Source organism: Astyanax mexicanus, chromosome 17 (assembly GCF_023375975.1).
Source record: "Astyanax mexicanus isolate ESR-SI-001 chromosome 17, AstMex3_surface, whole genome shotgun sequence".
NCBI classification, from domain to species: Eukaryota; Metazoa; Chordata; class Actinopteri; order Characiformes; family Acestrorhamphidae; genus Astyanax; species Astyanax mexicanus.
In genome coordinates, this window is record NC_064424.1 from 16,199,224 (window position 1) to 16,221,052 (window position 21,829).

At 39.4% G+C, this 21,829-nt stretch overlaps 1 protein-coding gene across 1 annotated transcript in view; it reads right to left on the bottom strand.

Moving 5' to 3' along the window:
* Nucleotides 1–19,661, bottom strand: part of slc8a4a (solute carrier family 8 member 4a) — a 131,220-nt gene extending 111,559 nt beyond the window's left edge. The window contains exons 1-3 of the mRNA XM_022676270.2: nt 19,458–19,661; nt 19,049–19,142; nt 17,010–17,133 (exon numbers count right to left, since the gene is read on the bottom strand). The gene's annotated coding sequence lies outside the window, so the exon portion shown is untranslated. The remainder of the gene's footprint in view (nt 1–17,009; nt 17,134–19,048; nt 19,143–19,457) is intronic.
* Nucleotides 19,662–21,829: the final 2,168 nt, after the last annotated feature.

The following is a 21,829-nucleotide window of genomic DNA, read 5'->3' on the forward strand; positions in this document are numbered from 1 at the left end:
TCGCGGGTCCTCAGCAGCGCACGTATCTCAGCAGTCATCCAAGGCTTCTGGTTTGGGCGTGTAGTGATGGTCTTGGAGACAGTGACATCATCAATACACTTGCTGATGTAGCCAGTGACTGATGCTGCATACTCCTCCAAATCAACAGAATCGCCTTCAGTAGCAGCCTCCCTAAACATGTCCCATGCAGTGCACTCAAAACAGTCCTGAAGGGCAGAGATGGAGCCTGCCGGCCAGGTTTTCACCTGCTTCTGAACTGGTCTGGAGCGTCTGATGAGTGGTGTGTATGTTGGAGTCAGCCAAACACACATGTGGTCCGAGAAAGCGAGGTGGGGGCGGGGCTCCGCCCGGTACGCGCTGGGGATGTTTGTGTAAACAAGATCCAGCGTGCTCGCTCCTCTCGTTGCAAAGTCCACATGTTGATGGAATTTAGGGAGCACTGACTTGAGATTTGCGTGGTTGAAATCTCCGGCGATAATAAACAGTCCGTCTGGGTGTTTGTTCTGCAGATCGCTGATAGACCGATAGAGTTCACACAGAGCCTCTTTAGCATTAGCACCAATGCTAGCGCTGGGTGGGATGTAGACAGCAGCTATTAGCACGGCGGAGAACTCCCATACTAAATAAAAAGGTCTGCACTTGACTATCAGGAACTCCACCAGCGGAGAGCAGTGTTTGGCGACAGTCACAGCGTTGTTACACCATTCCGTGTTGATGTAAACACACATGCCTCCACCGCGGGTCTTCCTGGATAGAGCCGCGCTCCTATCCTCTCTGAACGCGGTTAGCCCGGCTAGCTGAATGGCGCTGTCCGGAATGTTGTCGTTCAGCCACGATTCCACAAAAACCAAAGCACAGCAGTCTCTGAACTCACGCTGGGTTGTTCGCTGGAGTCGTATGTAGTCCAGTTTATTGTCAAGGGAACAGACGTTTGCCAGAAAGAGCGATGGTATAGCCGGCCGGCTAGGACTAGCCTTTAGCCTCGCGCGGATCCCAGGTCTCTTTCCGCGCTTACGCTCGCACCGCTTGCGATGGCACTTCCGCTGGGCTCCGGCGTCAGGAAACACCGCGGGCTGGCGGCCTGGGTCTCTTAGCAGGCTAAGCTCAAGTAGCGTCTGCAGAACCTCGTCCGGTAGCGTGTTTTCTGGCTGATTTCTCCACTGTAGCAGGGTCTGGCGGTGGTAGAACATGTGCACGGGTGTTCCGATGCACATATTTGCAGAAAATAAACGGAAAAAACGACAAATAGTAACACAAAAGCACCATTTAACGGACCCGGAGCGGCCGCTGCGTGTTAACGCGCCACCATCTTGGGTGGGGAATCTATCTCCATCTACACTATGCACAGAAGGGTGAGGAGGAGAGAGAATTGAAAAGGAGGATTTAGAGTGAGGGGGAGATAGAGAGGGAATGTAGGGGAGACTGAGAGTATTGCACAGCCAGGCTATGGGCTTTGAAGAAGCAGACGAGAAAGAGGAAAGAGATGAAGGAGGCTGCAGTTTCACTGGAGGCATTCCACATGAGCGTTCAAACCTTTTAACATTAAAGCAGGATATATAGGGCATATAATAATCATTATGAATTAATAATGGTCAGTAAAATACACAACCCCTATTTAATTCATTTTAATCCCTTAAGCACACAGTGTTTTCACATATTGTGCAACTATTGCATCCGCAGGCTATGGTGCCTCTCTGACTATCTATGACTGTTCAACGTCTTTGCTATAACTAAGATGTTAGGGTGTTAGGGTTCTAATACAACTTTTGATTAATTGAATTTCCAATATTTTTGTATTTTATGTCTCTTGCTGTGTACAGAATTTAAATATAACACAACAAAAACTTGGAAAGCTGTGAAAAACAGGTTTTATTTTTTAAATAATTAATTATAGTCAAACTGAGTAAAAATGTTTAACCCTTTCCAGTCTAGGGGCATTATCTTGCCCTTTAAAGGCACTTTCATTTAAAGTAATACCCACATATTGTATATCAAAATAATTAGAACAGTCTCAGCTGTCTCAATAATGAGGAAATAAGTGGCCTGGAGGATGTATGAGGAGATTATGTGGTCCTAAACCTCAAAAATGTGAAATATTCCTATATATTGTTAAAAATATATTTTACTTGTGTGGATAAACTGTTTTGGTGCTTGAAATTGATTTAACAGTGTCTTAGCTTCACATCAGTAGTTAATCAACTACATAGCTTTTAAATCATGTTTTGGTTTATGACAAAATTATACCAATTCTTTTTTTTTAGGTGTGTTATTTGAGGCTATTTGGAGTTTGTACCACAGTTGACATGCAGACCCTGAAGAAAAAATGAATATTGCCAATACGTTTTCAAATTTCAAATTTCAAATTGTTGTTTTAAACTATATATATTTTTAAACTGTGCAATCCCTGTAGCTGGTAAACACATCTCAAAAGCAAAAACAGCAGCAGCAGCAGCAGTAAACAGTCTCTCTCCTGACACAAGCCAGCTCCTCGTCTGGCACCTCGCCCCATTGCTAGGCACCACACGTGTAGGATCTGCCATTTACATGGGTCAGCAGTCTCTCTCCTCTGTGCCGCACAAACATGAAGGCTTTTCCACCCCCGTATCCCTGCATACTGCACTATGTCATGCCCCCACCTCCCTATGCCCTCCTCGCATGTCCGTGCCTACCGCATTAATATTCATAGACCATGCTACATATTAGCATTCCACATGTCCTAAATAATCGCAAACAACAGCGGGCTGCCTGAACGGCAGGCGGCTCAAGCTGCAATAGATCTTTTGTGCCGGCCCGAGTGCTTTATTTAAATGGCGGACTGAGTGGCAAGCCAAAACATCCGTCGTTCTCCATAAAGCATTCATCATTCTGCTGGCTGCCGCTCCGACAAAGAAAGAGGAGTAGATGGGTCTGAAACCTGCAGAGGGAGACTCCGTGCTTTAAATGTATAATAAGTGCTGCTGCACATGAGAGCATCCAGGCCTTCCCCACAAACTGCAGCTGTAGAATTGAGTAATAGATCAAACTGTATTGATTCACTGTATGGTAGAGCTTACTGTGTTAACTGCTTTAATATTGCATTTATTTACATTTTTCTTACCACAATATTAATTTGTCAGAGCTAGGATTGTCAACGTTTAAGCATATCATTAATCTTGAAAACTTAATAAAGAAATTCTTAAATACAAATGATAAATTTGTCCAATTTTTACAGAGCCTAATGACTATTAGCATTTTCTTGTGGTATCTGACAATGTAAACATTGTGTTGCTACTGCTGAGTTCAGAACATAGATTACATTTTTCATTTATGCTAAAATATGGATTAAATCTCATAATTATCTATGATTCTCTCTCCTCTCCACATTCTTCTCTCCCACTCACACACATACATACATGCACACACACAATATTACTGCATCTGTAAAACATTTGTTAGTAACAATCTGAACCTTAAGCAGAATCATTTCTTATTCCTCTTTCATTTTGCATTCATGCTTTTTTGAAATCCAACTTGTACTGGAACACGGCTCACAAAAAATAATCTGTGTTCAAAGTTAAAAAAATGCAATAAAACATTTTTAAGTATAAATAAAATATGCCACGCCTGCTATGGACTCTGTAGTTTAAAACACTAAACTTTTCCATTCCCATCTATAGGCAAACCACAGTCCGGAACTACAATCCCCATCATGCATCCTCCCTTATCACGTGTCCGAACTCAACCAATCCGGTCTCACTCTCACGTTGGTGATTTCCGAAATTCTAAATTGTGTTCAGGTGCTATTCATTTATTAATGAATATAACCTGTCTGTTTTTTAATTCATTTTGTGAAGTATTTTCCCTGTTTATCAGCGATATACTGAGTGTTTTCTTTCTGTTTGCTTTTTGACTATATTTTTTGCCTAACCCTTTTGTTTGTTTGTATCTGTGATTTTCTGGTTTATTTAATGCGGCTACTAGCTTATGGTTTTGTTTTTGGTTTGTGATTCGGCTCTAATGTTTTATCCCATTCTTTCTCTGTTTTTGACCCACACTTCTACACGACTACATACTTTGCTTATGTGTTTTACAATAAAAACTAAAAATATGAAAAATTTAATTGTTGTGAATTTTAAGAAATACCTGAATGTTTCAATGTTGTCCATTTTTAATAATGATATGATGAAGAGAAATTGTTTAAACTAAACAAAAGAACATTTGATCTGAATCTATTTGACTACATAAAAAGTTTACAATATTTTCACGTTAATGCGCTTCCAGATCTTGCACTGAGGTCCTGAAAGACTGCTATGCATTCTATATATGGTTGGAATGACAATGATGTTCTTTTTGATCTTGATCTTGCCTCATTATTACAAATCTCTTTCATGTCTACTTCTGGCCCTGCAGTGAAGCGGGAGGCAACCTTCAGTCCGGCTCCTCCATTCACAATGCCTGTAAAAATATTATGCACTTGCAAAATCAATCATAAGAGCTATTTAATGAGCACGGCACATTACTGCCAGGGTGGTGCTGTGAAATGAGAGAACGGGGCTTTGTGAACTGTGCGGTACGCGCTCGCTCAGGCAGGCTTTAATGACACATCTGCCTCAGTTCGAAACATCGGCCCTCAAACACAGAAGAACCATGAATGTAAAGTGGGTTTCCTCAATAGGCGAATTTCTGCCATGTCTTTCCACTTCATAATCACCCTCATCACATCAGCAGTGCGGTCAATGTGCTCATCAGCCAGGCCTTTCACAGCTGAACTCGACTAAATTGGACTAACTCAATAGCAGTCGCCACAGAGCCCCTTTTCGTCCGGCGAGTAGTTTTGTTCTCATTAGAATTAAACCGCCTCTGCCATTTGGCCACCTGCAGGCAGGGCGCGCTGCGTACTTTGGGAAAGGTCTCCTGCTGCTCAGCCTCAATGGGCTGCGTATGGCATTTGCCAGCCAAAAATAACACCTCTTGCAGCATGGTGACATTTGCCCCAGGCATCCACGCTGATATTTTCTGTTCAGCTGTGTGTGTGTGTGTGTATGAAAGTGCCTATTTGTCTTAAAGCCCAATCATGCGGCCCTTTCATCGTTATTAAATCATCACTTGTCCAGCAACACAAGTTTTGTGTGTCAGGAAGGTTGGTCATGTCTTTAGTTACATACAAATTATATACTATACTTTATTTACTATATAACCAAATTAACTCTGCATTCATAGTTGCAAACAGCAAAGCGACAGGAGATGATTAGTCGATTTCTATTGAAGTACACGATTTCTAGCCACGATTTATCGACAAGAGTGATAAACGAAAAATGTAAGTAGAAATTTCTCATCTCTATGCAAAAGAGTTATGATGACATAAAGCGACATTTAAAAGTGATTGGCCCAACAAATCATGCTGACCAATCATAAACATGGTGGTGTGAGGTCCCAAGTTTTTAAAAATGAAAGTCTCAGAAATTAAAGTTCTGCTAGGAGACTCTAATACAACATCACATGACCTTGACCAATGACCAGCTTCCACCTGTCTTTAAAAAAATTCTAATCACACAATTCACATGTCCCCGTCATCCTCTCCACCGCCACCAGGTTGGTCCTATCTGGTTGCCTGGGGAGTTGGCGCCTTCCCTACCTTCTACACACAGCAGAATCTGCAAGGATCCAGATGCTACAAGACATGGACTGACAACTGCCTTTTACTTTAAATAAAAGACTTTTACTTTAGATATAGTTTCCGATCAAATTGTAAAGATTCTGTCTATATTAACGTTCTTCATACAAATGCTTTCCTTTGGAGTCTTTTGCTGTTCTCAACAGTGTGGTTCAGAACATGGAAGACAATCACAAAACCTCTGTTTTACATGAAGTATCTTTACACATACAGGCAACGACAAATAAAGTGTGAGAGAATATATCAGATATCCTAGACCAGGGGTGTCCAAACTTTTTTTGTTGAGGGCCAGAAGGAGAAATATATTTGAAGTCACGGGCCAAAGAATGAAATATACCACTTTAAATAATACATTTCCTGATTACTTTCAGTTACACACCATTTTACTTGACTTACTATCTTTGTCTTTGACAGTGTTGTGTAAACTAAGATTTTTCAAATTGATGTTTCATTTCATGATGTCTCTTAATATTAAACTCCTTAATTACGGCAACTTTTAGACTCATTTGCCCGTTTTCTGTGCTAGAAATGTGCTCTCTCTCCGCTTTTAGACTCTTTGGCTTTTTTTTGCGCTACATATGCGCGCTCTCTCCGCTTTTAGACTCTTTCGCCCATTTTCTGCGCTAGAACTGCGCACTCTCTCCGCTTTTAGACTCTTTGGCCCGTTTTTCTGCGCTACAACTTCACTCTCGCCGCTTTTAGACTCTTTGGCCCGTTTCTGACACCTAGTGTTCAAACTTTGAATCTCACACTATAAAAACCTGCTTAACAGCGGGCCAACTTTCATTCTATTTCTTAAATACCTTGCGGGCCGCTCCAAAAAACGGAAACGGCCGCAAATCGCCCGCGGGCCGTAGTTTGGACACCCCTGTCCTAGACATTTAGGTATTATTATTTGGTGGGTTGGTTGTTCCATGATTAGCCAGCGTGCTAACCGGCGATGCAGACACACCCACACAAGTAGCCTCAAACACAACCACAAGACACAAACTTTGGGCAACATAAGTGACCAATCACCTGCCATTGTAAACACAGGATAAGAGTGTTACAGAGTATTTCTTTTATTTGTTCTAAACTATCACAGTACAGAGGTCACAGCTTGGTTCACACAATTGTATAGAGAATACACTCTAAGCGTAGCTTATCGCTATGTGTGAAGATTAATAAATGCAATGCACAACCAAAGTGTGGGTCTGAAAGGATTAAAAGGGAAATTAGAATGTTGCATTCTAAGGCAAAATAACAGGGGTGTAAACAGGCCAGTAAAACCACATCTGAGCGTACTTCAGGTCATACAAAAGCGACTGCCAATTGAAAAAATCTGTTTTTCACTGGCTGTCCCACAAAGTCAGCAGATTTTTGTCACACAGTCTCAATCACATTACTTTTTGCAAGCAAAGTTGCACTCCAGCAGAATTTTATAGTACTGTTAGAATCCATGACACTTCTTAAGTCTGAATGCATTTAATTGTATAATTGCACGTTACTCCAGCCGGTGTGCACACAGTCATGCTCAGCTGAGCAAGTGGCAATATGATAGTCAGAGACTTTAGCCCCCCCACAGCTCAGTGTTTCCAAATCTGCTGGAGCTCTGTTGAGGTAATGATATGCATAATCATCGCTGCAGTCTGTTCAGACCAGTTTTATGTGACAACATACAGGTTAATAAGCGTGATCATATTTCAGGATGAAAACACTCATACTGAAGTTCCTGAATCTAAGCTCTGCCCACAAAGGCGTTCTTTTGTTGCGAGTGCTGTGAAGTTACACAAGCTTTTTTACTAAAGATTTATGGCATTTTGGTGACTTTGCACTTTAATTTGCCAAATTATCAAACTGGATCACGCTAAAATTAGCCACAACTGAAAAGAAAATACACTGCATCTGATTTCAACATCATCACACTCATAGTTAAAACTAGGATCACATTTTATATGTCCATATGTTGTGATGACTGATCATCAGCGTGTTTTATTCTAAAGGTTTTTCAACTATGAACAGTCTGATCCAGTGACAAGAGAAAGGGGATGAACCTGGAATATTTTCACTAATCAAATATTACAAGTATATTACTTTAATCCCAATCCAGTCCACTTCCAGGTTTTTGTCTTAACCGCAGTATTTACAGCACCAACTGGTGTGATTAAGTGCAATTAATTAACATTATGTTTTAGCCAGCAGCACTGGGGGGAGTTCTCAGAGGGTAAATCAGAGAGTTTAGTTAGAGGCTGCATCGTGAAACAGTTTTATGGTAGAAAAAAAAACAAAAAAAAAACACTATCACAGAAACATTGTATTTTAACCAGCAGGAAAGCAGTAAAACTTACTTTGTTTTTAACCACCACTGAACAACCCTTTCAGAACCAGGTGTAGGCTAATGCTAATGCTAATACACACACCAAAATCAGTATTTTAAAAAGGTCACTACTAATCTAAATAAATCAGTCCAGAATATCTGATTATATTAACTGTTCCTAATGATGAAGTGATTTAACATCAGTGTGAATCAGCATCACATTTTGTCCAAACTGTGCATCTGCCTTACTTACACAAACACAAATAGTGAATTAAGAAACTTGGATTAAAGAAGAAAACGACCAGGGCAAAACACTAAGTATTTTATGGCTGTATGAAAATTTATTTTGTGGTAAAAAATAAATAAATAAATAAAAATATTGAAATATTTATAACAACTAGTAACCAAAACAGTGGGTTATACAAAAACAGTGTATGGGTTATACAGAGTTAGCCTTCATGAGATATACTGAGCAGACCAAGGAAGACTGCCCAGCCATGTGTAAAAAAAAAAAAAAAAAAAACTAGCAGAATAGCCCACAGCCTTGAGTTATAGAACCCCTGGAGAACACGTAGCCCTTCCTCATTTACATTCAAGAAGAGTAAGAGAACAGAGAAAGAGAAGGAGAAGGAGAGCAGGACACACGTATTGCATCTGTTAACCTCAAGCATGCCTCTACAGACTGAGAGACAGAGAGACAGAGAGAGAGAGAGAGAGAGAGAGAGAGAGAGAGTGAGAGAGAGTGAAGAGACAGTGAGAGAGAAGCAGACACAGTGTTGAAAGACAGCATCTCTTCTTTACGTATGCTCTGTGAGATCTTGGAGCATGAGCACTTCCGTCTCCATTTGCACTTATTAAGGTGAGGCGGGGAAATCAATGGACCAACACCGTTGCATCCCGACTGCCCAGTCTGCTCAGAGGACTGCAAACAGTGATCTACAGTCAGTGCACTGCTCACCTGGCCTCCTCCTTTAAGAGCCAGCACATCAATACTCAGACTGACCATGCATCTACCCCACAAACATCGCCTTTAATACACACCTGCTTCAGAGCACACGAACAGAACACCACACTTTCATGCATCTTCTTTTTTTAGGGTGTGTAGTGTTTTGTAGTAGAATCAGTAGAATCATATTTAGTCATACTAATTTAGGGTTGGATGCAAAGACTGTAGAACACATGGAGGTTGTGGTTCCACTCCCTTCTGTTCCTCAGAAATAAAGCCAAAATTATTGACCATCTTGACACATTTTTCAACCACAGTCTGCACAGTATTGACTACAGGCATATGCATCCTTGCATCTGATTTGAAAGATAGTAATTACAGCTATTAAAAAATGGCATTTTTGCCACTGCTCCATGGTAATTGCAGTACAATATGGGCAGGTCTGGAACACAGGACCCTCTTCCTATATTTACTTACAGTTCTGACCAATTAGAGGATACAATGTGGTCACATGGTTTGTTACACTTGCGGTCTTCCTGGTGTGAAACTAGGCCTGTCACGATAACAATTTTCAAGACGATATAGTGTCCCAGAAATGATTGATTTTAAAAATCATCGTACGATAAATCGATAACATAGTTATCGCGACAGGTCTATGTGAAACCGATTTTAAAAATCATCGTACGATAAGCCGATAACGTAGTTATTGCGACAGGCCTATGTGAAACCAAAACAAACCAAAATGATGTAAAAATACTCACTCATTTATATAATCCTTGGTAGGAGGCTTTATGTTTTAAACTTGTGTGACATAAACTCAGATAGATATCTGATAAATGATAGATGAATTAATTAATTAATTAATAAATTAATAAACTTTTTCTTCCAATTGTTTTGAAGGAATTTAGTCCACTTCTAACTTCAAAAAAACTTTTTTTAACACAAACTTCTTATTGTAAGTTGTATACGCTATTGAATTTCACCAGTAATCCCCAGTACCGATTTTACAATGAACAGCTGAAGGCAATTAGCATGCTCTGGGAGTGTGTAGCTTGCTCAGCCCATACCGCATGAAGATTCAGGACCATGGATAGCGACTGGAATACCAGTTATGTATTCAGTGCACAGATTTCTGTCCTCTTTCTGCTGTTTCATCTTTTAAACAAACAACCCCATCTTAGGGTGTGTTTATACTTGTAGTTCTGCTCCTTTTGTCCGGACCAAGCAAGAAAATGGTACACTAATGCATTAAAGTCCTGATTGGATTTCATTCATACGGACATATCTTCAATTTAATGGAAAATGGAAAGGTAACATGTTGCTTATGTATGACAGAAAGCAAAAAGGAAAAAAAACTTTTTAAAATGTAAAATCTAACCCTTGATCCTTGTAAAAATATTGATTAGTATTAATCCCTTTTTCATAATAGACAAATAATAATAAAAAAATAGTATGCTTTTAATGCCCCAGAAAGATGTAAGATATAAAAATGTAATGTTACTGGTGCGGAACTTGGTTATTAGTTTTTAAACTCTATGTGTAAAGGCCTGTGGTGTAGTAGCCTCGCTAAACTCACCTATGCACAATTGTAGATGCTAAAATGCCTAGAACACAATCATTTTTTTACTATCCTTTTCTTGCACTGCAAATTCAATATGTTTGTGTGAAAGTGTGTGTGAAAGTGTGATAGCTGTTTTCGAGACCAGAAGTGGTGCAGACCACAGAGCTCTGGTCCTCCTTAAATAATTGGTTTGGGGTTCACTTCAAGCAAAATCTGGTGTGGGCCACTGCAGGTGTAGAAACTATCGGCTCCCAGTGCCATTTGTGGGGTTACGTGATTGGTGCATCTGGTTCATAGTTTGTGCTTATCACATTACTTCCCTTTCCATCAAGATAGTTCTAATAAAACCACACTTTCACAAAACTGAAGCGAGGTAGGAGTTATAAGCTCAGCTTTGTGGGGTGAGTGCAGGTATGGTCAGTATCAAAGCTGGTCAATTGTTTTGAAAGCAAACCAGAAACAATGAGTTTGTCCCCTAAATGAGCCCAGAACCTTAATTGGTTGTAAGGACCAGCAATAACAAAGCAATCACCGCAAGGGTTGTTTTAATCTAACCAAAGCTGACAAATATAAAAACTAACCCTTGAAAATAGAGGTAATAAAACCTACACAGTTATGGAACCTGCTGTAGAACCATAACTTTAGTGAACGTTCTTTAAGCTTTTAAAAGAAGCTCTGCCCTCACAGACCCCAAGGTACTTAAAAAAAACAAGTTACTTTAAAGTAGGGCTGTGTATTGGCAAGAACTTATACAGTGATACAATAAGCATGGAAGTTGATGATTCAATATACTGCAATACTGTAGAAAAACTCTCATGGAACACATATTTATGAAATCTGAGTAAAAGGAAAGTTTACTTTTTTATCAATCAGAACAGTGGGATCTGAAAACGACCTACAAAACTGTTATTTAGTGGTCAAGGTTTAAACACAACACAAAATAAAGTACAGTACAGTATTACAAAACAAAATCTCATGATATTTGATTATATTGATCTTTTCTTACACGCCTACTTTAAAGAACTGTGCAAAGAAAAGTTTTTTTTTTTCAGAGCTTCTTACATGGTTTCACCCAAAAGAAACTTCCCGGTCTCTTTATTTTTAATTGCACAAACCCAGTACCTTATCCAAAGGGCTGTGTTCTCTGTACTTGCGAACCCGACTTTGACAGACGACATGCAATAGGAGCAGAAGCCAGTGATTGTTTGGTTCTGCAGGCTCCCACAACAATAAGCAAAACAATATTTTATTAATGCATCTTTCTAATTAGCCAGCTTTAGTATTCATTAGTGCAATGTACAAACACAGCAAGGTAACGCATCATTATGCACTCACATAAAAAGCAGATATAAGAGGAACAAGGCCTGTATTCTAACCCTCAGCTATAAAAAGAATGAGGGGGAGAGAAAGAGAAGAGGGAAAAGAGAGAGGAGAGAAGAGTGAGAGGGAGTGTATGAGAAAGATTCATAAAGCATCTACAAAGTGCAAATAATTAGCTGGAACCCAAAGGAACATTCACTGGCTCTGCTGAGAGATTACAACACCCCGGCAGCATCATTTTGTGCGTCACCAGTGCTACCAGTGAAACGGCGCGCAGATATTAAACCTGAAATTAAGAATTCCTTGAAGACTGTGCATATCATTAGAACAAGCTAATCCAGTGCACTGTTGATGGAGTGTATTTTATATTGGGCTGTGATGCACTGTATCAGTCTGAGATGGGTATTATATTACTGATGCTGTTTCTAGTGCTACTCAAGTCACATGAGTAAAATCTACAAAGAGAAATGCGGCACGTTTTATTTGAAAATGAATAAAAATGGCTGGGTTAGCTGGCTAGCTACCTACTATCCTAGCCCTGTGCAGATCATATCTTTCAGCTGGAAAACAGCCAGTATGAGAAAGTGTTGTAAACTGCTCATGAGCAGGATATATGATGCTGAACACATTATTTTAGTTAAATTATTAGAGTAGAGTGTTAAAATTAACTTATGGTTATGGTTTATGGTTTCTAAGCTCTCCCCATCAGCTCTCTTCCACAATGTATACAATGGTGCTCTGATGCACAGTGTAGGAGCTGGAGGAGGAAGGTGGAGTTTGGGCCTGCCTCAGGTAAACATTACAATATAACTACAAATAAATACATACATTTTCCGTATAAATTATTGTACATTTTCACTTATTCTGGCAACCACTGTAAGTGCTTTGCTTTTAATGTAAGTCAATCTAAAAAAAAAATTTATTTAGTTTGTATTTTTCATATTACATTATATACAGCTCTGAAAAAAATTTATTTTGTGAAATTGAAAACCTCTGGAATATACTCATCAAACCAAACTGAACTGCTTGAATTTTCACACCAGAAGTGGCATAAAGTTATCCAAAAGCAGTGTGTAAGACTAGTGGAGGAGAACATGCCAAGATGCATGAAAACTGTGATTAAATGGGAAATGTCAGTAGTTTATAGAATAAAACAACAATGTTCATTTTACTCAAACATGTACCTATAAATAGCAAAATCAGAGAATCTGATTCAGAAACTAAAGTATATATATGTTGCATATTATAATTAATGAAAAATTTATTTATAAACTAAAGACAGGTACAAACTGTTTGAGTTTGAGTCACATGTCTCCATGAGTGTAAACATTTACTACAAACGCAAATACAGAGATTTCTGAAGTTAAAATTACATCTTATGGTTTTTATTTATTCCGTGTACATGTTTTTTAATTAAGGCAGTTTTCCACAGCAGCCCTTAAATAACGGCCTTATTTTAGCCCAGGCTGATGGAGCAAAAGACACTTTAATTGGAGCCGCTGGCTCACTCAACTGGATTTTACGGGGTTGGCCATCTAAATGGACTGACAGGTCTTTGGAAGAAGCACAGGGGTGAAATACAACGGTTTGGGTGTCGAGGCTCTGCCTCTGTGCTAATAATGCTGACAGCGCTGATAGAGAAGCAGCCAGCCATGTGCCATTAGGCCTCCGATATTCACGCAGACGCTGCAGCAGAGCAGAGTGATACCAAAAAGAGAAAGAAAGAGAGAGAGAGAGAGAGAGAGAGAGAGAGAGAGAGAGAACACACATACACCCACATGCACAGAGCCAGAAACACAGGCATACGGGGAACGCAGAACCTCTGCTTCTGACATAACCACAAAACCACACCAACACCTCATCCCTGCTAAAAAGAGAAGCAAAAAAAAGTTGCCCTTAGCTAAACCCAGGGCTCGTTGGAATACGTTCTCAGGCTTTAAAGCCCGCTGGAACTGATCCACAATTAAACACATACCACAAAATAGGCTAACGGATGTTGGGCCACTCCGCCAGAATTTGCATCTTATGGAGGGAAGCTTCCGACACGCCACATAATAAACGGAGCAGAGTGGAAACAAACCACTTCCCCAATTCTGCCCTCAGCCAGAGTGAGATTATTCTCAGCCCGCCAGAAACATTAAGATTAGCTTTAGCGGTGAGTAATAGTTCTCGGCATTAGGGAAGACATAAAGCCAGTGAAACCAAGAGCCCCAACAACAGGAGACCACAAAAGCCTCACTCGCTCACACTGGCTGCACTTTTAAAAGTGAAGGTGCCAGAACTGATTATTTGGAACGTTTTCATAGAAAAAACACAGTTGGCTCCCTTATGAACCTTTTAAGGGATGCTGCCTTAAAGAACCATTGATAAATTTACAAGAATTGTTCAAGAAGTATGCTCCTCTTCATCATTCAACCAATACTCAATATGAAAAGTACTGCAGCCTCTACACATTTGAGTTACACAAAGAATTATTTAAAGCAGCATTATACTGTAAGTCTGTAACCGTGGATATTTTTAGCTTTTGGGCTCCCCCTACAGTTAGGGAGTGTAATTTACTTTAACACCACTGCTACAAACACAAATCATGCTTTCAACTCCACTCCTGCATAGTTTTATTCATGTATTTGTTGACAAGCCGAAAGATGCAGAACTGCCATTTTGAAGGTGTTTTCCCTAATTTTAAAATCCAGACCAGAGTCTGAATCAAGATGCATGTGTTACACTGTGTACATTTGGTCAATTTAGTTTTGATCTGAAAGGCTGAACCTTCTTAAAAAGTTATTTCTCGCTGCAAACAAACTGGACCATAGTTCAGCTGATACAGTCCTTCGGTCCAGGCTGCAGATTGCAGAACATTTCACACCTAATGTTTTGGTCCAGATGTCCAGTTAACTGACAGAGTAAGACTTAGCGATATGCATTTTTTACACAAAGTTTTATCATTGTTCCACCAAGTTACATGATGCAGTAACAGTGTTTAGAGTAAAAAGGATTTTGAAGCTGTTTTAAGGTAAAATTGCAACACAGATGCTGGTTCAAATGGTTCCTCTGACACTAATTCCTTAAAGAGGCTATCTGAGCTATGCTCTTTCTCTTTTTCCACATTAGTGAAGTTAAGTCTGTAGCTAGTGAGAGTATGAGGATCACGCTCCGTCCCTCGGACACGGCGCTAATCCTGTTAAACTACTCTTTGGCATTATGAACACAAAGAGCAAATCTGAAAAGAGCCCTCAATGGCAGATCACATCTTGAGCCGCCAGCAGCATGTTTCTCTCCATTGCTCTTATCTTAAAGTAAATCACAAACAACTTTAGCTCACAGAGGTGACACGAGGGATCCAAACAATCTGTATCAGAGTCTGAGAGATTTTTTTTATATGTCATTTAATTAATCCACTTTACTTTGATCTAACTCATTTAGTACATCTACATATTTTTACTGCACAAAATTAATGAATCAACAACCTAAAAGACCTCCTGTCGTAATATTCACAACTCTCAATGTGTTATACAGCCTGTATTTATTCATTGGTAATTGAAAATACAGAAACAGATAAATCTTTCTGTTTACAATTTGTATTTATTTAATCTGGCTCAGCATGCTACTAATTGCAGTTAAAAAAACGTTTCTGTATGTCTTAGCTTGTCCAGAAAATAATTCAATGGTTGATCAAAGAACAATTACAATTCTCAATTTAGGGAAAGACTACAAGCAAGAAATACCCACTTAGATTTTAATGATATAAATTGTGGTTCACAAAGTCCTTTGGAAATCACTCACAGAATTGACTTGTTCTTTTCTCACATAATTTGCTTGTTTGCCCCTTATTGGCTAAAACAGCTAATTTTTTGGGGAAATCACCCGAGATTAGCAGTGCTGGATTTAAGGAAACCTCAGATCCTCATTCAAAACATTGTTTTCTCTCAGCTGGTTACAAGTAATGACAATTTCTCTGATTTCCTCTGCATGTTTCTACAATGCTGTGTTAATTTAATGTTTTGCCTCTTTACACCAGCACTTAACCTAACCTAGTACTTAACCTGCTTCCTAATCTTAGATCCAGATTATCTTAAATATATGTCTAGGACCACTTATGAGTTGTAAAATATATACGTGACATTATACTGAATGACTAGGTTAGAGATTACAAGGTAGAAAAATCACTACTAATCTGGAGAGAAGAGCCTCTAGTTGTATACAAGCTGCAATCTTTATCTTATACATGTTTAATATTTACAAATTTAACATAAAACCATTCTTAAAAACAACCCTGTGTTCATTTAGGGGTTTATCTAAAATAATTAAATCATATAAAATTTAAAACATAAAATATGAAACATAGAAGACAAACGCCCAGTGACAGTGGCAAGGAAAAAACCCTCAGAACTGAAGGAAAAAATCTTGGGAGGAACCCCGTGTAAGAAGGGACCCAGGTACCTTTTAAAAGTCAGACTACTTATAAACTGAAAAAAAAAGATTAATTTTCAAATGATTGCATTCATTTTGCTTAAGTAACCACAGACAAACAAGGTGTTAAAACATTAACACTGATTAATTAAGGGATGAATGTGATGAATTAATCACAGTGGATGTAATTACTTCTGATATATGATTTCACTTGACAGCACTAATAAAAAGTCATTTTACATCCACATTCAGAGAAGTAGTGGAGGGTGAGCAACTAGCACACGGCAAGTGGCATAAACTGGGTTTTGGGCACTGCAACCCTACTTCATTTTCACTTGTACACATATCACTTGTAAACATGCCAGAACGCCAATGAAGAACCACTTCTAGCTCCTTAAAAATTCTTTCAGTGGATGGTTCTTTAAAGGAGCCCCTATTCTTAAAGGAGATGTGAGTCTGAACAACATTTTCCAGAGTGAGAGGATTTCCCTGCAGATACCAGAATGCTGGCATATCATTACCATCTCCCGAATATGTTTATATGAAACAGGTGGGCTGTTTCTATAGTGGGAGTACGAGAGCGTTTCCATGAGAACCGTGCTCGGAGCCAATCTGAAAGTGGCACAAGCTCAGAGAGTGGGAAACATACATATTGCAGTAGCTGAAGGCATCATTATGAAACACATCAAAGACTCGCCAGCTCCTTTCGCTGAAATTCCAGCAGTTTAGGACTCATTGTGTTACATATCAGTGTACAGCTGCGTGAATTCAGGGTCTGGGCTGTTTAATGGCTAGCATTGTGTGAGCATAACAGTGGGAATACCTTGTGAGCCTGAAACTGGAGAAAGAGAGAGAGAACCAGGTGGGGGGGTGGGAGCGTTCCTTTAGTTGAGATTGTGGAGATTCATCATGGTAACCCTGGACTGGGCTCGGATGGAACTTTTCTCCTGCAAAGACAAAATATTACATTTAAAATAAATATAAGGATGTGCACTATTCAACTGTGCAGACTCCAGGCTTACATTCTGGAGAAGGGTTCTGAGTTACTCTCATTTTTTTTCATCAGGGGTGGCAAACCCAAAAAAAAACTTTAATACATGTATGATAAGAATGTTTAAATGCTAAAATATACAAAATATCCATCATAAAATTTAGGTAGCTGTTAAAAACATTTATTGATTTTCACCTCATTTCTGTTTTCAGTAGTCTTTACAACAAACTCCAGCAGATTCCTTAACTCTGTGAATGTTTTACATTTTTGGTTAGGGTCAGTACATTACAGATAGTCCCTTACCTCGCTGCAGCAAATTTCATTAAAGTACTCAGCAAAATCAGGAACACCATTCATAACATATAATTTTAGTGAGTTTAGGAAGTTTGTGAGCAAGACAATAGGTGAAATGCAAATATCCACTGAACATCGAATATACACTGTCGAAACACTGTCCAATTTTGAACCACTGAACAGAGTTGTCTGCCAGCCCCCTTCCACAGATGCAAAGCTCACATGGGTTTCAAGGAAGACAACCCTGAACTAGCATACTAAATGAGCAAATGCAAGACAAGTTCAAAAACTTTTGCAATGGCAAGCGATGAGAAGTCATGCATTGTACGTTTTTTTTCTTTAACTGTTTGTGCATTTAAGCAGCTCATGTGGAGTTTATATAGCTGCAAGCTATCTTGATACACAACTGGCTGTGTAAACCAAAGCTAAGCCTTTCCTCCCCTGAAAAAAGTGTTGGTAGTTAGAGCTACTCCTTTACATATCCCAGATTACATATTATAACATTACATATATAAACATTTTTAGCTAACCTTAGCTTAAGCTCAGAGTTTAGTTCCGTGGTCGGGATAAAATTAGCCAGCTTAGAATCTGTCTTGTAGTCCTTCTGGGCTCTAAACTTTCCTTAACTATTATATACAACATATCGCTATTTTTTTATTGTGTTTTACTCCATGTCTTCTTTTAAAGCTTTTTACCATGCGTTCACACTAAAATGCCATTGCGCAATAAGTCAACAGTAATTTCTATTGGATTGTGCGATCTGCAGCCACGATTTTGTAACAAGTGACAGAGCAGAAAAATGACAAGCAAGATTTTCTCTTGTCCTTACGATGATGTGCAGTGATATTCTACATGATTGGCCCAAAAAGCATTCAGAATGTAAACACAGGGCTTGCAACTCCCCAACTTCGGCTGTCTTCAGCTGTAACACATTTTTTCCTATACTTGAGGTTCTGGTTGTAAACATGGAAGAGATGTTCATAACCACTCTTTCTTCTTTTCCTTTTTGTTTTATTATGATCTTTGTTTTATTATGATCTTTGAACATATAGAGGGACAATCAAAGAATCCTGGAAAAAGCCTGGAAGAAAGTACTGAACAGCTTGATAGATTGGCCAGGATGTTAACCAGCCACACAGATACATGCCCGCATGCGACAGTGGCATGGGGCGTCATGAGTGATTTGTCGCCTGCCAGTGTGAGCACAGGCTTAGAAGGATACGGAAGCTGCAGCACACTGCTACTGAGTGCCTGGCAACCCGAGGTGTTAAAATAAGGCTAGGGAATGGGCAGTGGGTGGGATCAGAGATGTTCAAACATGTTCTACTCCTTTTCAGACCATTCAAAGAGGAACATACTGGCTGAAGCCCTGCTGTCAAGAGAAATGCTAGATTGAAGATTGAATTTGACATGTTTCCTAATGACACATCCTGATCATTTTAAGAGTAACACGTTGTAGATTTTATTAAAAAATACATAATACATATTAGTCCTTTAGGTGAAGTAAAAACAAAACATGCTCACAGAGTAAAACAGTTACTTGAGATCCTCCACTCCAGCTGTTTGCTTGTACTTACTGTGTGAGGATGCTCCTGCTGTGTGGAGACGTGCAGTGGGGATTTCTGGTGGCTCCTCAGCGCTGCTCACCACAGCATCTCAGATCTGCAGGATCTTCAGAACGTGGGTTCTCAGCATTTAACAGTTCTCCAGAAATATAACAAAAACTACACCTCCTTATCTATCAAACTCAACTGAACCAAAAGCTTTACACTTTCAAACAAACGACATAACAAAACATGAATGAAAAAAAGCATTCCTTTCAATTCAAACAAACAAAATAAACCAAAACTCTTTCAGCAAACGTCAGTAGGCTACATAAAGAGCCAGTCTAGCATTAACCAAATATCTTCTGATTAACCACAAGTCTAAAAAACGTAAAGATATTTTGCAAACAGCAACTGGAGTCGACTCTAAAAAAACACAAACCTGCCACGAAAAACTGGCTAAAAACGGCTCCTCTGCGAAGACTCGCGTATTAAACAGAGTAACGCGGGTGAAAAACGAGCTCCCCACACGGAGGTGCAGACCAGCGGGAAGGCGAGTGCTCCGGCGGCGGGGAGCATGGTGAGTAGCGGCGGCTGAATGAGGGAGAGAGGAGCTGACTGAATGAGCTGAGGCGCAGCGTTCGTAGTAATGATTCACTTGAGCCAACCGAGTCTTTCTTTCCCGAATCGAATCAAACGTCTGATTCAGTGATGCGTGGAGTCACAATTTAAACAGAAGCTTGCCTCTCTCTCTCTTTCTCTTTTTCTCACTCACTCACTCTCCTAAACATACTGTACATGAAATACATCATAGACTGTCTGTCTATGGAGCATCTTTTACACCATCCATCTTTATTAGTCAAATATACTGTATATCTAGGCTACTTTCACATTACCAGGCTGAAGTGACTCAAATCTGATTTTTTTCATGGCTGTGTGAACGTGCCAAATCAGATTTGAGTCACTTTGGCTATACGTTCACATTACAAGCCACATTGCTCAAATCCGATTTTTTGCTCAGATGGGATTTGGCTATCCTGATGGTTCACATTCACATACAGTGACCTGTATCTCAGTATAATGTGAACAAATCTGTCCCTGAAATGTCTCACATGTGCACACTGATATGTGTATAAATGTTTCCTTCTTCACCAATAACAAAAAACGTTATATTTGAGAGACGACTCGTAGTTTTATTTTTTAAAGGAAAATAGATGCTTTAGCAGCTCATTTTTCAAGCATCTTTTGCTGAGTGGGGAGTAAACAGCTGGTCTGAAGTACATGTTCAAGTCCAGCAGCAGAAAAAAGGCCAGGCGGCTTGCTTTTGCTGTTTTTGCAGCTATAGCTGCACAGCTGCATCATGAGATGTGTGGCAAAGAAGCAGGTAGCGCAAGTGTAAAAAGCAAAAAAGGCACATTAATTCCGATTTAACTGTTCACTTTCTTGTCGCTTGTCCATGGATCAGATACATATCCGATTTAGGTCCACATATGGAAGTGGATCTGGCGTTCGGCATGTTTACACAGCCAAGACAATATCAGATCTGAGCCACATTGAGCCAAAAATTAGATTTGAGTCACTTCAGCCTAGTAATGTAAACGCAGCCTCTAATATGTGGTCCTAAACCGGATACGTATACGATCCATGGACATGTGCATGAATGTAAACAGTCAAATCGGAATTCATCCATCTTTTTGCTTTTACGCATTTTGGACTTTATGAATATATTTTGGATATTTGTCCCACTTTTACCTGCTGTTTGAACATAGCTAAATGGTTTTGGACTTTTACACTTGTCCAATAGCTTGTTTACACAGCTCTTTTACCCAAATGTATTTTCATTACACCAGTTAGCCAAGTGTGCTTAGACTCCAACATTTAGCCAAAGCTTGTTGACACTGCCACAACTATTTGCATTCCATCACTTTCCCAAATGTTTTGGACACAGATTTGGCCAAAATCTTGTTGAAAACACCTTTGCAACACCTTATCGTCAAATAGCTATTTTCGCAATCGCTTATCGACTCTTAAACAAACACTGCTAAGCTGAAATTTCAATCAAAGTTTCTTAAAAGCATTAGATTCTTGTCATAGGTCTGTTTTATTCTGTTTTCTAATCAGCTTGCTATTTTAGCTAGTACTAAGAGGAACAAACTCCAGCTGAAATAAAAAAAAAAACAGGCAAACAGGAAGGAAATGCAGACAAACTCTCTGTAAGGTTGTTTACAACGTGGTTGGTTGATATTTAAGGAAATTTAACTTATTTTAGCTAAGCTCACTAGCTCTAATACAGAGATAACTCGCGTTTAAGACGCTACAACTTCAATTCCATTAGACTCGCGGATCAGTTAGACTGAGTTATGTTACCGAAAAGAACCGATTCAATTGAACGATTCGCTTACGAGTCATGCATCGCTAATTATTCGCCTGGAGAAAGAATAAAGGTATGTAAATGGGAGCTCTCGTTTCCCTTTTTCCCTCCAGTCTGTAAGTGTTTGGAAGGTAGTAGAGCCAAGGAAAAAGAAAGCGTTGTGTTTTTGTTCAGCAGAGGGGCTGCAGAGCAGAGGAGGAGGGGGCAGTCTCGTTTACAGAGACGTAAAACACAGCAGGACTGAATGGGGATTGGGCAAAAATACAGCCCATTTCCACAATTCTTGGATGGACACGTTTAGGAATTGTAAACTGACATAAATTTGGTCAGACACGAGACTTTTAGGTCATTTTACTATCAAAAAGGTTTCTACAGATATGAGGAAATTAGGTTGAAGACTTTTAAGAATATAATATATAATTTATATAAATATATAATAATAT